General features: G+C 50.6%; 1 protein-coding gene, 2 long non-coding RNA genes and 1 other non-coding gene across 4 annotated transcripts in view; 2 read left to right on the top strand and 2 right to left on the bottom strand.

The window, feature by feature from the left end:
• Window positions 1–15,782, bottom strand: part of LOC132246613 (short transient receptor potential channel 2-like) — a 578,215-nt gene that overhangs the window by 109,679 nt on the left and 452,754 nt on the right. The window lies entirely within an intron of this gene.
• LOC132246639 (uncharacterized) lies at window positions 44–3,596 on the top strand. The gene is made up of 2 exons (XR_009458025.1): window positions 44–917; window positions 3,009–3,596. It is a non-coding gene; the product is annotated as an uncharacterized LOC132246639 (long non-coding RNA).
• On the bottom strand, window positions 2,860–7,698 carry LOC132246632 (uncharacterized). The gene is made up of 3 exons (XR_009458017.1): window positions 7,490–7,698; window positions 3,509–3,753; window positions 2,860–3,429 (listed from the first exon to the last, which is right to left on the bottom strand). It is a non-coding gene; the product is annotated as an uncharacterized LOC132246632 (long non-coding RNA).
• TRNAT-UGU (transfer RNA threonine (anticodon UGU)) lies at window positions 5,406–5,477 on the top strand. Its single transcript has one exon. It is a non-coding gene; the product is annotated as a tRNA-Thr (tRNA).

The following is a 15,782-nucleotide window of genomic DNA, read 5'->3' as shown; positions in this document are numbered from 1 at the left end:
CTCGTGTCCTGTGGGCGATGGACGCGCGGGGGGCGGGATCAGGGGTAGCGGTCGGTCAGGGTTGCGAGAGGGGTGTCGCTCCATCTGTGTGTGGGAAGAGCTTCACCCACTCCTGCAGCCTGTGAAGAAGTGCGTTCACGCTAGGGTGCCCTCCCCCACACAGCGGACTTCAAGTGACACCCGGGCACTTTTCTTCGCTGCCTCCCAGCTTTCTCCTTCCTCCTGGTCCAGGGGTTCTGGTGTATGAGCCCTGAGTTGCAGGGAGGAGGAGTGCATTTATGGCTGGGGAAGCATTCCCTACCCTCCTCCCTGACCTCGCCTTTCCTCACCACCACATCACCCCTCTCCCAGACCTGCCCTGCCCAGTGGGGTCTGCAAGGACCTGCTTCTGCCACCCCCGGAGCCTTTTTGGCCTGTTTTGCTTTTCAGCCTGTGCAGAGCTGTGCCCCGCGGGGTGCGTGCTGCTCCCCTGCCCTCCTCCCCTTCGCTGGATTCTCTCTCATGCATTCCCTGCTACTAAAGCCCAGAACTGGACGTGCCCCCCCTGCGGTCGATCTCTGTGTCCTCTCCCGAGCTGTGCAGTGGGAACAGGCCTGGGCCCACAACCTTTCCAGGGCAGATCTCTCTGTGACTTCCCAGCCCCTTCCCTTTCTAAATGATCCACCACAATCCAGAGGTTGTTGCTAACCCTGGGAGCAGGACGGGGTCTGATCCACCCACCCTGCTGCTGCCTGACTGGCTGCTCCCACCCCTTGTGCCCTCTTCCCACAGCAGGACACGGAGCTGGGTGAGCCAGCACCACAGCGTGAGCAAGTCTGGGCGAGCAAGTGGCAAGTGGCTCAACAGGTGCCCCAAGCCAGCACCGTCTGGCCTGTTCCTGCCCTCACCCACCACAGCCACCCATCGGCACCATGGAGGTGAGGGGGGAGTGGGGGGCAGCCTGTGCATGGTGCCAGCTCCAGGGGGGTGTCTCCCCACCCTTGGGAGAGCAGGTTCTCCACACCAGTGACAGCACCCCTGCCAGCATCCCTGCAACATGCGGTGCTGGGGCAGGTATTAGGGTCAGGACAGGTGGTGTGTGCTGGGCCTGGGGTGGGGCATTGGGCACCATCTGTCCAGCCAAGCATGGGGGAATCAGGCTGTTTGTCCCCTCTGAGGGTTGATGGGTTGCACCACCTTGACCTTGTGCAGATGCTGGTGTCTGTCCCAGACCCAGGGGCTGTGGTAGCTGGCAGGGGGTGTTACACCCTCACACCCACTGCAGGGAGCACTGCAGAGGTGAGTGCACATCCAGAGCCCGGTCGGGGAGGTTATATTGCTCATGCCATGTAGGGGCAGGGGAGTGTTATGCCTGCATGCTTCTGCAGTGGGTGCTGGGAGGGTGGGATCTGTGTTCACCTGGGGCAGATGTGAAGGGAGCCAGGGTAGGGAGGGGTGATACCTCATTGCCCTGCAGGGGCATCATCACTGGGGGGCACAGCTCCACTTGGGGTACGTATGAGGCACACCTATAGGGGGACTGGGGGGTCCACACTTACGTGGGGCAGGTGTGACGGGGCTGTAATGGGGCAGAGGGTGCTATACCATCATTGTCCAGCAGGGGGTGCTGTGGGGTGCCTCTGCTCACCTGGGGCAGGCTGTCATGGGGTAGGGGGATGGGTGGACCCCCATCTCTTCCTCTCTCTCCTACTTGCACTCCCCAGCCCTGTGCCCAAAAAAGCCCAAGCCCCACCGGTGACCCCCCTCCCTGCAGCCCCGGGGGATCTCCAGGGGGCTCGACTCCGTCCCAGGGATTCCTCCTGAGCACCAGGATGGGTCTGACCCCCTGGTCAGACCAGGACAGACTGGGGAGCTTTGCCTGCCTTCGTACTGTGATCCTGGCCTCTGCCTGGGATCCCTGGGGTGTAGATTAACAACCTGTCGCAGCATCCAGCGGACGAGCACCGTGGCCCCCTGCTTTTCCTGGGGCAGGATCAGGTGCGATGTCTGCTGCGGTGTCAGGCTTGTGCAGTTTGGCTAAGAAGTTGGATGCTGGGTTTGTCTGGGCTGGTTTGGACAGGGCTGATGCTGACTCAGGCGGCGGCTGGACTGGAGGTGACCTCAGCAGGCCCCCTCAGCCCCTCTCTTCTAGGATTTCCATGATGCGAACGTCCCCTAGAGCCGCGGCTCCCAACCTTTTTAGACTGCGGGCTGGCAAACCGCAGACCGAAAGCAGATCCTTTCATAGATGCAATTGCATGGACATTAGGGCTGGGGGGACCTGGTAAGATCACCCGGTCCAGCCCCCTGCCCCGGGGTAGGAAGTCAGCCAGGGTCAAAGGATCCCAGCAGGATAAGTGTTTTGTGAAAGTGTCTGGAGTAGGTGATTGCACCACGTCTTGGGGAGCTTATTCCAGGCCTTGGGGGCTCGGATAGTGAAGAAGTTTTTCCTTATGCCACCCTAAAGCAATCTTGCAGGAGTTTGTGACTGCTGGACCTTGTCATCCCCTGGAGTGGCGGCAGCAAAGCGGGGTGGCGGCAGTGGAGGTGGGGGTGGCGAACACTGCCCGGTGCTTGGCAGCAGTGGTGGTGGCCAGCAGTGATCAGAGGGCTGGATCGGCACCTGGCTGGGGCGTCTGGCCCAGCGCTCTTTGCTGCCCAGGCAGGGGGTTGGACTCGGTGATCCGTTGAGGTCCCTTCCCACCCTAGCATCTATGAATCTGAATTAGTGCTTCAAGTGTACCATTTTATCAGCCTTCAGACCCATGAAACTTCACATTGTGTCAGGAGAGCACACTGCCAATCTCCAAGGTGTTTAGTGCATGGGCACTGCTTTATAGTTACTTTTTTAAACGTCTGTATGAACTGGTCACCTCAAGCTCCCCAAATGACTTTTTATTCTGCTACTTCACCCCCCTTTTCCAAACGAGGCCATGGAGCCTCTCTAACAAATGGAGCATGTCTTTCACTCTTCTGTGACAAAACGGGTTTGATCTGATCTTCTTATGCTGCTGCTCCTGTCCCTTTAGTAGGACACCGAGAGGGCACCGAATCATCAAACCCGGGACTGGAAGAGACGTCGGGGCCGTCCAGTCACCCCCTGCTCGAGGCAGGATCACCCCTACAAACCCGGCCAGCCAAGCATCGACCCTGCTCTCACGCCTTGGCAAGCATGGAGATTGCACAACTCTCTGGGTAGCCCGTTTCCATGCTCACAAAAACCTAAAAAAATCACCCTCATATAGTGCGAAAGGTCTTGTATCGAACCTAAATGTCCCCTGCTGCAATTCTTGATTTCCTCTGAGTCTGTTTCTGTGGCTGAAGAAAACAGGACACGTCTCTGTCCTCTCCATGGCCACCGCTCAGGGATTTGAAGACATCGAGCTCTCGAGGACTAATCTCAGGACACAGTCGCTCAACCAAGATCCGTCCGTCTTCCAGTCCGTTCATCTAAAACGAAAGAGATAGTGCCGTTATGGTTAAGGAACCAGGCAGGAAAGGTAAAATGAGGATGGCAGAGGAGCACTACCTCAAGGCGCAGTAAGCATGTGATATCCATGAAAGATCCTCTTCAGCCGCAGCTCTGGTGCACAGACAATAAATGGTGTTTGTTAGGAGCTGTTGTTGGAGTCCCTTTCCTCAGCCGCTGTCACAGTGCCCTGGAGGGAAACCCTGGCAGGGTCCAGTCCTGGTTGGAGTCCCTCTTTGTGAGCACCATCAGGTCGTGTGCAAGCCCAGCCCTGTCTCAAACCTGGAGGCTGATGCAGCGTGTCTCTAGTGGGTTATGGAATAGAGAAAATCCCACACAATTTACTGATTCATTTCGATGCACTAGCTGAGGGAGTAGTTAGCTGATTGCACGATTTCACAAGGATTACACACTTAATTCATACAACACAATTTTATTTTAAAACTCTTTGCTACGCATATAACACTGCTTAGCTTTAAGGAACACCACAAACATTAAAAACACAATAATTACATATATCAGAAACAATGCTCCAAATGCACTTCCTTCCCAAACAATGCTATAAGAATTAGTATTACAAAAACTACAATTACAACTAAAAGTTAAATTTGAATCAATACTATTATTTTTCATATTATACTTACAATCCTAGAATTCCAAGAAGCCAAACACCTAAATATGGTTTCATTCCTCAGTAGTACAATTTAATGGGTTGGCCTCAGTAGTACGGTTCAATGAAATGGGCTCAGCAATACAATTCAATAGGCTGGCCTCAGCAGTGATAGGACTAAGTCCCCTTCCTTCAGTCCCTTTCAGGTGTTAATGAACTGAAAGCTGGCCCGTGAGGGTGTCAGCTGGACACCCAGCCGGATTCAGAGGGATTCTGTTCACTGTGTGCTGGTGTCTGACTGCAGTGTAGTGTTACCTAAATGAACTGATTCCTGGCATATGAAGGTGTCAGCCTGTACATGCTGATCAACCCGGCCGGGTCAGGCATGTCATGTTAGTGTGTGTGTGCATTTGACTGATTTAGTGGCGTGTGTGTGTGTGTGTGTGCGTGCACATTTGACTGATTTAGTGGCTGGAGGAACCCAGCCCCACTGAAATGGAGTGCTGCAAGATAGCTCCATTGTGGGTGAGCGCTTGCAGAAGGCAGAGATACAGTCCGTACAGAAACACAGGTAACACGAGCAGCACATTGATAGAATTGCAGAGACCCTAGAAATGTAACCCTAATAAATGAGCACACCCCAAAGTGACAGGCAAATCTGGTAACAGCTGGGATCATGGCTGGAAATCCATTTTGGGCCACCCCACACCATCTGGGCCAGGCAAGACACTGGTCATCAATTCAATCTGTAATCTCAGCCCAAATGCCAGGTCCTTAGTCAAGCGTGTATACTTAGTACCATGGGAATGGGGGGCTGTTAGTTGGCAGCCTGGTATGAAGAAACCACGCTCTGGTCCGGGCCAGACTGGTAGGTGGTGTCTGGGAGAGTCCCCCGGTGCCATAGAGGCATGGTGTGGGGTGGCCCAAGAAGGATTTCCATCTCTAATCCCAGCCCACAAGGAATTCCTTCCTTGAGCCTGTCTACTTGGTACAGTGGGGATGGGGGAACTGGCCCAAACAGTATTTGCAGCCATAACCCCAGTCCAAAACCAGGTCCTTATTTGGGTCCATGTACTGAGTACAGTGGGCATGGGGGGCTGTCAGTTGGCAGCTTGGCATGCAAAAACTACACTTTGGGCCAGGCAAGACTCCGGTTGGGGGGCGTGGGATAGTATCCAGTGCCACAGAGGCATGGTGAGGGGTGGTCGAAAGAGGATTTCCTGTCGTCAACCCAGCCCAAAACCCAGTTCCTTATTCAAGCCCATATACTTAGGACAGTATTTGTGGGGGCTGCCAGTTCATGGCCTGGCACAGCCAAACCATGTCTTCAGGCAAGCAGGAGAGAAAGGGGATGTAGCTCAGTGGTAGAGTGTGTGCTTTGTATGTATGAGGTCCTGGGTTCAATCCCTAACATCTCCACTTTTCATGGGGAAGCAGGGCAGGCCCTACAAAGAGAGGCTAGATGGCCTGAACCTATTCAGCCTCCACAAGAGAAGGCTGAGGGGAGAGAGCCAAGTGGGGATCTGATGGGCCATTTACAAACTCCCCAGGGGGGACCAGAGAGAACTGGGGGAAGCTCTGTTCCCCCCAGGCACCACCCAGGGTTACTAGGAATAACACCCTCAAATTGTTAGAGAAAATGCTCAGGCTGGACACCAGGAAACATTACTTTACACTTAGGGCTGCCAGGCTCTGGAATGGGCTCCCAAGGGAGGTGGTGCTCTCCTACCTTGGGCGTCTTCAAGAGGAGGCTGGGCAGATATTTGGCTGGGGTGATATGATCCTGGCACCCATTCCTGCCTGAGGGAGGGAGTCGGACCTGATGAGCTGCTTAGGTCCCTTCCACCCCCAAGTACTATGATACTATGACTCTGGTCAGAGATGACCAGGAGAGTCCCCTGGTGCAACAGGGACATGCTGTGAGGTGGCCCAAAACAGATTTCCAACCATAATCCCAGCCCAAGATCCACTTACTTACTCAAACCCACATATTTAGTACCGTGGCTGGGGGAGCTGTCCGTTGGCATCCTGGCAGGGCCAAACCAGGGCAAGCTGTGGTCAGAGATGTCCAGGGGAGTCCACTGGTACCACAGAGTGATAGCGTGGGGTGGCCCAACAAGGATTTTCATCTCTGATCCCAGCCCAAATCCCAGTTCTTTATTCAGGCCCCTGAAGTTAGTGGCGTCTGGGCGGACTATCAGCTGGCAGCCGGGCACAGCCAAACCGTTTCCTGGGACGGGCAGGACTCTGCAGAGGTAACCAGGAGAGTCCCATGTGCCACAGAGGCATGGCGTGGGCTGGCCCAAGAAGGATTTCTAGCTGTGATCCCAGCCCTAAATCCAGGTCCTTATTTGGATCCATATACTCAGCACAGAAGCTGGCACGCTGTCGGTTTGCAGTCTATCACGGGCAAGCCGCGTTTTGGATCGGGCAAGACTGGTGAGAGACGTCCAGCAGAGTCCCCGATGGCACACAGGTCTGTCATGGGGTGGCCCAAGAAGGATTTCTGGATATAATCCCAACCCCAAAACTAGTTCCTAACTCACGCCCATATATTTAGTACAGGGGCGGGGGGGTGTCAGCTGGCAGCCAGCACGGCCAAACCGCACTTTGGGCCGGGCAAGACTGCGGTCAAGGTGCTTCGGGAAAGTCCCCTGTGGCACCAACAGGCTGTTTGGGGTGGCCCAAGAAGTATTTTGCCCCATAATCCCATCGTAATCTGACCTTTATTTAGGGCTCTGGACTTGATGAAGAATATTATTTTGCATATTAATTAGCAAATATGCAATGAAATTCTCTCTATTCAAAATGTGTAATTCATTTGTAACAAGCTTTGATTGGGTCTAGATTAGCTTTGAAAAAGGAACTGGGAATAAGCAACCACCTTCAGCCTGGCAGGCGGGTTGGAGGAGCCGGGGCCCCGCAGGCAGCTTTGGGCTTCTCCCCAGCCCCCAAAAAAGCAGCCAGAGATTTATGTATTTATTTTTAAAAGGATTTTTACCTCCCCAGAAACTCACCCCCGACACAACCACGAAATGCACGGAGGGCGAATTGCAGCGGGTGACCCAGAGTCAGAGTTAACTGAAGAAAAGGGGAGGGGAAAAGAAAAGTCCTTCACCTCCATCCAGCGCAGAAAACACACCGGCTTTCAAAAACAGGAATGCTATATAGCCAGTCACGATAATGACAATACTATATAAAGAATAATTATGATAGAGCAGTACCGCAATAATAGCGATTAGCTGATGCCCAGCCCAGGGTTTCTAGCGCCCACGCAACTGTTTTGGAAGCTGGATATACAGAGCACGTTTTTCACGCCCAATAATGTTAAAAATCATCTTATTAATGTAACGATGATCATGCACCGCTAGAATGAGGAATAATTAGAATAGTAAGCAACATGAGCGTTAATTAGTAATATGTAAACGTACGGTAATTAGTGAATAGCCACGTGTAAAAGGTAACACTAAGCATCCAGGAGGCGCTGAGAAGGGGGGTCCGCGGCTGCTCTGGGGCTGGGGTCGGGAGGGAAGAAGCAGGCGGCCCCGGGGCTCCCGCACGCCGGCTCGGGGCACGTGCAGCGCCGTGTGGGCGGGCGGGCGGGAGGCTCCGCGCTGCCTCCCCGGCCGTATCCTGAGCCCCTGGCCGAGCCCGGAGCTGCGCCTCCCGCCGCCGCTGCCCCCGGGCTGCAGCGCAGCCTCCTCCGCGCCCGCACAGCGGGTCCCTCACACCCTCGCCCAGGCCACGCCCCCTGGGACAGAGCTCAGCGCCCGCACAGCGGGTCCAGCGCACGGCGCAGGCGCGCCTTCGGCCAAGCCACGCCCCCCGGGCCGGCAGGTAGGGGGCGGGGCCAGGGAAGGGGCGGGCGCTTAATCTTTCCATGCCGGCGTTCATTGGCTGGGAGGCGGTGTGCGAGCCGGCAGCCGATTGGGTGCGGTGGACGCCCGTCTGGGCTGAGAGCTTTTAAATACGACTGTAGCCGCCATAACGCGGCACGCGGTCGGGGAAGCTGGTCGCGGGCAGTTGTTGGTGCCCCGACCCGGCGGCTCCGGGGCACTCGGCTCCAGATGGGCTCAGGCCTCCAGGAGCAGAGTGACCAAGTGTGTCCCCAGCGCTTGAGCGTCCCCCAGCCCTGCTGCAGCAGCGCGGCTGTGCGGAGGGCGCTTTCCTTAGATTTTTATTTATTTATTTACTATTTTTAAGCATTTCTTTTCAAAACGTGGGTTGGAAGTTGTATCTAAACCAGACAGGGGCCAGAATGTCCTGTTTTCCCCACGCCGAGCTGTAGAGGAATAAAGAGCAGCCAGGAGAAAAATGACTCTGTGCGGGGGAAATGGCAATGGAGAGTGGCGTTCTCGGTAGTGCAAGGGACTAGTACTGTAGTAAAAATATGCTATGATATAATCATTGTGATTATTATAAAAGCTTTGAGTAGCAGCTGTGTGCTTTGAGTAACAGCTGTGTGATAAAAATATCTCATGGACCTTTGTGATAGCTGCACAAGGTCTCACGGTTGAGTTATGGGCTACTTTTTGGCTGCTTCTTCTCTTCCTCTTCCTATAGTAGATAAACCTTAGACCTTGTCATAATAAAGAATAATTGGGATAGCGCTTGGCAAGGCTCAAGGCTTCCTGTTAAAATACGAAGATTGATGCTTGCTCTGCACCTAATTAGCCATTATCCTGATCTAATGTCCTAAAGTTACACTAAGATATAAGACATCAATTTGGCTGCAATGCTGTCTCAAGAATTATGAATGTATTAAGCTTTGCCAAAATGTATAACCAATCATATATCGCTACGCAAAAACCCTTTGACAAGAAGTATAACCAATCATGTATTGCTACGATTAAAACACCCGCTATGTTTATGTGAACTATAAAAATGGGACTTAGAGCATAGTCGTGGCCAGCTCCACTTTGGGTAAATTAACCCCTCAGTTGACCTGTTTGTACAAACAATAAACATAAGATGGACTCAGCCTGACTGTGTGTGACTCTCTCCTTGAGGTGGATTGGAAACAGCCTCCAGGGGCACGAAACCAGCCATTTCGGCAACAGTACGATCAGAGGACCTAGATGATAAATGCCTTCGAGGTAATGACTGCAAGCGTGTATCAGGTGTAACGGTGAAGCAGTGCGAAGCCTCTAGGGAGAGAGAATATGGTCAGGGTTACCCAAGCAACAAAGCTTGAATGCCAGAAATTAGGGTCGGCATCACTGATTTGTTCAAGAGAAGCGGCAAAGAGGCTCCTTACCCAAATGTCAGCTACCTGAATAGTTGTGATAATTCCTTCTGCGGTGACTTGCAGATTTTCAAGATGCATAACAATACTCTCGGGGTGTAGGTTGTATTCGTGTTGGTCTTCCTTCATTCCATCCAGGAAGAGCACACACCAATTGCTGAAACGTCCTCAAACTGACAAATGGTTTTTGAACCCAAAAGCTGATTTAAATTTTTTTTTCCATCTATTTAAGTTGGTCTAACAAAAGATCAGATTCACCCAAAGAACCTTGTCTGCCTAATAATACTCTCACAAACTGTTGGTTCCCCTGGATGCACTGGATCTAAAGTGATTTCATCAAAGAGGAAAATTGGCCGAGTTACTGGAATTCCCTCTTCTTCCCCAGAGAGCCAACTTCTCTTAAAAGCATTTGATTTTTTTGTCTTCCAAGATAGTCACTTCTCCACCTTGGACTGAAATGTTCAATGAGTTTAGAATTGTGAACACATCTCCGAGGTATGCCAAACAACCCACAAAGTTCGGACCTATGAAACGCTGAAGCAGAATTGATCCATTTTCACGCAGAAACATTTCAATTAAATCTCAAAGTTCGAAAGCTCTTGTTAGAACGTTTTGTGTGGATAACCAGCGTACTTCTGTGTGAAGCAGAAGTACAGTATGTTCAGACCCAATCTCTTCCTTCGCACAGCGCTTTGAACATGCAGTGTTTCAATGCCCTTGCTCTGATCAAGTTGACGGCCTGGATGACAACATCCAACACGACTTTCAAGTAAGAGGGAGGAGAATGCAATGACTAGAGATCACATTTGGATTCACCTTTTTGACAAGAGCGGTGAACTCTGATTATTTCCCCAACATAGCAGGAGCACCATCAGTACAAATAGCTCCTACAGGGTCCTAGGAAAGGCTGGAAAAAAGGAAAAAAATTCATTCATCGTAGCCATAATGTCTGCTGCCTTGGTTGTTTCTTTCAGCACTTCACAAAAGAGGAATTCTTCTTTGACATGATTCTCACGCGCATATCGAGCAAAAATGAGAAGTTGTGTGCAATTTGAGACAGTTGATTCATCCAACTGCAAGCCAATTTTATCAGACTTCTCTTGACTTGCTCCACTACTTGTTTGCGTATGTCTTCTGACATGTCCTTGATTCGGTCGTGAATGGTGTTGTATGGGGGATCTGTGCTATTTTTAGATGTGCATCTTTACCATACATCAGCTCGGCCATTTCCATGGCACGGTTTCACCAGGGTCTCTGCGATGGTATACAGGTTTTTTTTCTGTGGCCATCCTTAATGCCACGTGATAACTTGCCTCCAGCACTGGCTTCTGAGGAGTAAATCCGTGATCGGAGAGTGTGCTTGTTTCAAGTTGTGATCGCTTGATTTTTAATAAAGCTTCTGGGTCTTTAGTATTTTCGGAGTGAACAGTCTGAAGGTGCTCTTTAAGTTTAGATGGCTTCATATATTCATTGCAAAGTACCTTTTGAGTGAAGGAAGCATTGTGGCTTCTGTAAATCATCTGTATCAAGCATAAACGTAAAGCCAAACTGCACATGCAGATCCTAGTAATAACACTTCTTTGACATGATAAAGCGATGGACGAAGCAAGAATTCAGTCCTTGAAAAATAGTGCAAAGTAAAACCCTTAAAATATACATCATAGGTTGGTAACAATTTAAAATTGAACAAAGGTACTTACCAAAATGAAAGGAAAAAGCAGATGCATACTGTTACTTGTGTGGAACTGCCACGTGCATAAAAAAAATGACGTAAAAAACTCAAATGCGAACACAACAACTTAAAATGCACAACTATGTTCAAAGACTTAACTGTACACGACTGAGTGATGGGTGCTTGGAGCAACGTTTCTGGTGCAAGGTTGAGGCATGGAGCAGGAATAGGATATCTGGTTTCCGTGTGCATGTGCATTTTAACGACACTAAAGCCCCAGCAATTTCAAATTGTCAGGACATTTTTTAGGCCCTTCGACCTGTGTTAGACGGTGTATGAAATATATCTCACGTACCCCCGATGAGGCTTCATGTACCCCTCGGTGGTACGTGTAACCTGGTTCAGAACCGCTGGTCTAGAACTTGATTCTCAGTCGGGGGCCGCAGCAAACCCAATTCACAAGAAAAAACTAGAGATTTCAAATGGGGACCTGTAGTATTAAAAACAGCTCTGCCCTGTCTGTGGCAATTGATCTTTCTGAGCTCTTCGCAACAGAAAAATTATTCTTTCTTACGTCAAAAAATGAGTGAAAATTAATCGCTGGCATCCTGCATGGGAGGCCTTGAGTCTAATGGCCAGTACTTGGGCTTGTGGTGTGTGAGGTACTTCAAATTGAGACAGGAGATGGGGAGTTTACAGATCTTCCAAGCAAACTTTTTAGACATTCCTGCAAGCTAGCTTGTGGTATCATACCCCGTGATGGCATGAAAACCCAGCAGTCCATCCCTTAGTTCATCACAGCACTCCACCTTGTGCACAGCAATGTATTGTTAGTTCTTGATGGGCTTGCTCTCATCCACAGCTCACTGCTGAGACGAGGCCAGAATGCAATCACTAGCAATAGGACATTGGTGTCGCTGCTTGTTGTCGTGGAAAACACATGCAGCAAACTTTTGGGTCAGGTCAGCAGAAGCTTTATTTGGATAGAGCTACCACATTGTGACAATGACTGTGTTATATCTTTCTGACTTTGCTTCAGAAAGAAGCAAGATCACGCGGGTGCCTGCCGCCTCTTGTGCGGAGTGGAGGTGGGCCGTGTTTCTTCCAGTTGAGGGGAGGCAGCATAACCATCATTACCACCACTAACTGTTAGTTCTTTGTCACCATGTAATGCTTGCTGTAAGAGTTCCCTTTTGAGGAACCTAACAAGTGTTTGCATGCCTTGTTTTCCTTGGATTCAATCACTGTTCTCCATTGCACAGGCAACATGACATCCTTGCTGCTAATTCCAATTCTTATTTCCTTCCTTTCCCAATTCGACGCTTTCTAGTAACATCCTTGATCAACGGGTCTTTGTAGCAGTCGAACACAACATCTACCCTGCTGCAAGGTTCCTTGAACTTGGACACGATATTCACCGCAAAAGCATCCACATGGTCTCCAAAAGTCACTGCATCCTTGGGTTTTCCCATGACCCGAGCCACAGCCACACCATCAATCACTACACATGTTGGAGTCAGGGCAGCTTTGAAACTTGTCTACGAAATATTCTCTTCCAAAATGGAGAGTAGTTAAGCTTTGTTTGCTGGTCTCAAGTTTCCGTTTGTTGTAGCCAGTGATAGCAGTACAGTAGAGAGTTCTTGCCTCAGGAGGTTATCGACATCCATAGATACAAGTAGGCGTCTGAATAGTTCACGATCAGCTCTGATGACTGAGGTCTGTTGTTTTGTGTTTTTCTGTTGCTAACTGTACTGTATATATGGAAGCAAGAGTTTTTAACTTTGAGATTGGTGCACGTACGATGACAGCTTTATGCACAAGTCAATCAGCAACAAATGTCTCGAAGATGTTTTGTCCTAACTGCTGTGTATTCAGCACGCCTTGTATAATTGGTTCTTGGGGAATGTCACCAGTAGCGAGGCCCACCAGCTCTGGCGATTCCCTGTTGTTGAACACTTGGAATAACTGGAACTTAGTAGACAGCTTTTTAACATCCTCCTCATCCCTTGTCCATACTTTTGCCTGTCCATGCAATAACTGCTTGTGCTGCAGAGAACATTGTGTAAGCGTTGCAATAGCTGGCCTGCTTAGTCCTAGGCCTTGGCATATTCTCTTTTTTTCCTGCTCGCCTAAGTGGCCTTTTTGGACATCTACAGTATATTTTTAGTATTTGCACATCCAGAGGTGCTCTGTCTCTGGATGCATAGCCACACGCATGTGGCTGACTATCCAGACATTTTGCATCAGACGGCTGTTAAATCCCTGACTCCGTGCGGATCCCATTGACTAGGGAGATGACAATCCAGTTGCTCATGGATCCTGTTACTCGCTAGCTAGAGCAAGCAGGGAGCAAACACCAGCACACATTGCCTGCAACAGCTTTATTCAAAATGGAGCCAGCTTCAGGCCAGGTCCCAAAAAACACAACGAACTGGGATCCTGCACTGAACAGTAGGGTTTTTTTACATTTTATACACCTTGGTTCATGCCTGTTAACATTTACTCCACCTTGGTTCCTCCTTTGTTCCACCCATATCTCCTCTATCTCAATCTCCGTTTCTGTTTACTTCATTAGCATGCAATTACCTATGCATTTCATGTATTTACATTCTTGAGAAAAGCTGCTCACAGCAATACGTGTTGCCAAACAGTGCAGTGAACGAAAGTGCATAATTTAAGAGATTTGGGAAAGAGTGCCATGGAACATATTGAGTAGAAAATGTCACTAGGTCACGTTCTGCAAAAGCTCTCTTCAAGGCACCGTTATTTGGGATGTCAATTAGTGCCATTTGGAACGTGTCAGGAGCATGGGTGCCATCCGCTCCAAATGGATCTGCAAACAGCTTCAGCTCATCGCTGTGTTCCTTGAAACCCACACATCTTTGTTTGAATTCATCCAGCAGACGGCAAAATTTTGCACAGCCCCACTAACTAAATAGCCTGCATTAACTCAGATGCGTGATCAAAGGCTACCATGCCACCATTTGCTCGAAGAGATTCCTCTGATATTGCTCTATCCTGTGCCATATTCCAAACCTACTCGTTGTAACCAATACATTTCTCCTGTGTACTTAGCATGGGAGACTCGTTGGGGGAGGGTGTAGTTTATGCCTTGGGATCCCCTTGGTTTGGCTGAGTAAGGGGGACCAGTCTTTCTGCTTCAGACAGGGAGGCACCCCAAGTTCTTGCAGTGGATCAAATACCCTCAAAGATTACTAGGCCTTTGTTTCCCATGGGACATAGGGCCAAGATCAGTCCAGATCGAGAATGGTGGCTTCATTTCCCCGAGCCTTGCAGGCATGGTCCAGGAGTGGGGGTGCCTGGATGTGAGGTGCCTCCAGGAGGGCACTTAGAGCCTGGAAGGTGGACAGGCTCAGTGAGGTGGGTGGCTCAACGCAGGAGCACTAGCTACTGGCCCACCACGTGTCATGGTAGCTGTGGGATCCGACAACCTGTGTCTTGAAGGCATCATTTGGGGAAGGGAACAGAGTCGCTGGAAACCCTTGAGCAAACAGTCTCTCATTTGGCATCGGGTCAAGTGGTCAGTGTAGATAGCTGGGGTGGCTGACGAGTATGACCACATGACTGTGGTCAACTTGAAAGAGGTGATGAAAGAGAGAGGAAGGAGCATCACAAACTGTTGGGGACCAGGCTGTGACCAGGCAGCCAGCGAACAGGGACTGCCAACAGGGGAGCAGTGAGGCCTCCACCCAGACAGGCCCCTGGGATGGGTTGGCAGTGCCCTGAGCCCTGTCTGCGGGGGTTGCCTGGCGAGACCTCTGAGGCCTGGGGGGGTAGTGTGGGGGCCGGGAGTCTCTTGCCTGTGCCACCTGTGCCCGGATTGAGGCCCTGGAGGGGCAGGAGAGGGGGCTCCAGGCAGAGGTGAGGAGGCTGAGGGGGATCAGGGCAATTGAAGAAGGGATTGACGGCTTCTTTCATTCTCCGCAGGACAAGGGAGGAGCACCAGGAGGTATGGGGGTGGGAGGGAAAGGGGCTGTGGGTTGGGAGTGAGGGGCACCGGCAGGGCTGGGGGGGCAGGGGGAAGGGTATATACCCCTTCCCCCACCCGGGTGTCTGCTTTTTTGCAATTGCAAACCCTACCCCGGTCCCCTTCTTGAAACAAACCTCCCTCCCATTTCCCATCCCTCCCATGCCTGCAACCCAACCCCCCGCAGGGTCCCAGTATCCCCCAGCCTGACAGTCTGATTCATGCCAGTTCTTGGTCAGATTCTGACTCTTGTGAATCTTCTTTGTAGATGCTGCCTCTTCTTTGTCTGTTCAGCAGGCTATGGTTCAAATTGAAATGTGGCTTTTTTCTGAGTAAGAGGGCTGCCCGGCATTTGCTGCTCATACCGTAAAAGATATTTGCTCTCTCCGGGAAGACTAGCTCTGCAGAAAGAGAAACGCAAAGAAGTGTCGAGTGATTTACTCTGGATAGTAGCACTACAAGCAAAATTGGGGAGCATTCAGAGGTGCATTCTGGCTGGGCACGTGCCACTTGGAAGTCTAAATGAGGTTCTTTAATTGGGTTTTTACTAGTTATAACACCTCCTTTCCCACTAGCAGCAAAAGTATGAGAAGATGTTGGACCATCCAAAGTCATGCTTCTGGAAGTCTGAGAACACCAAACTTACCTGTGCACTAAATGAAACAGTTTTCTGGCTCAGAGATCATTGACTACAGACAGTAGCACGATGTATACACACAGGGCTGTACATTTAGGTTGAAAGGCAACCATTTGATTTACTTCCTTAATGCATCATTTCCATGTGTGGTTTTCTACAGCTTGCATGTGTTGGGTTCTTTA

Source organism: Alligator mississippiensis, chromosome 16 (genome assembly GCF_030867095.1).
Source record: "Alligator mississippiensis isolate rAllMis1 chromosome 16, rAllMis1, whole genome shotgun sequence".
Classification (NCBI taxonomy): Eukaryota; Metazoa; Chordata; order Crocodylia; family Alligatoridae; genus Alligator; species Alligator mississippiensis.
This window is presented reverse-complemented; position numbering and strand designations above follow the sequence as displayed.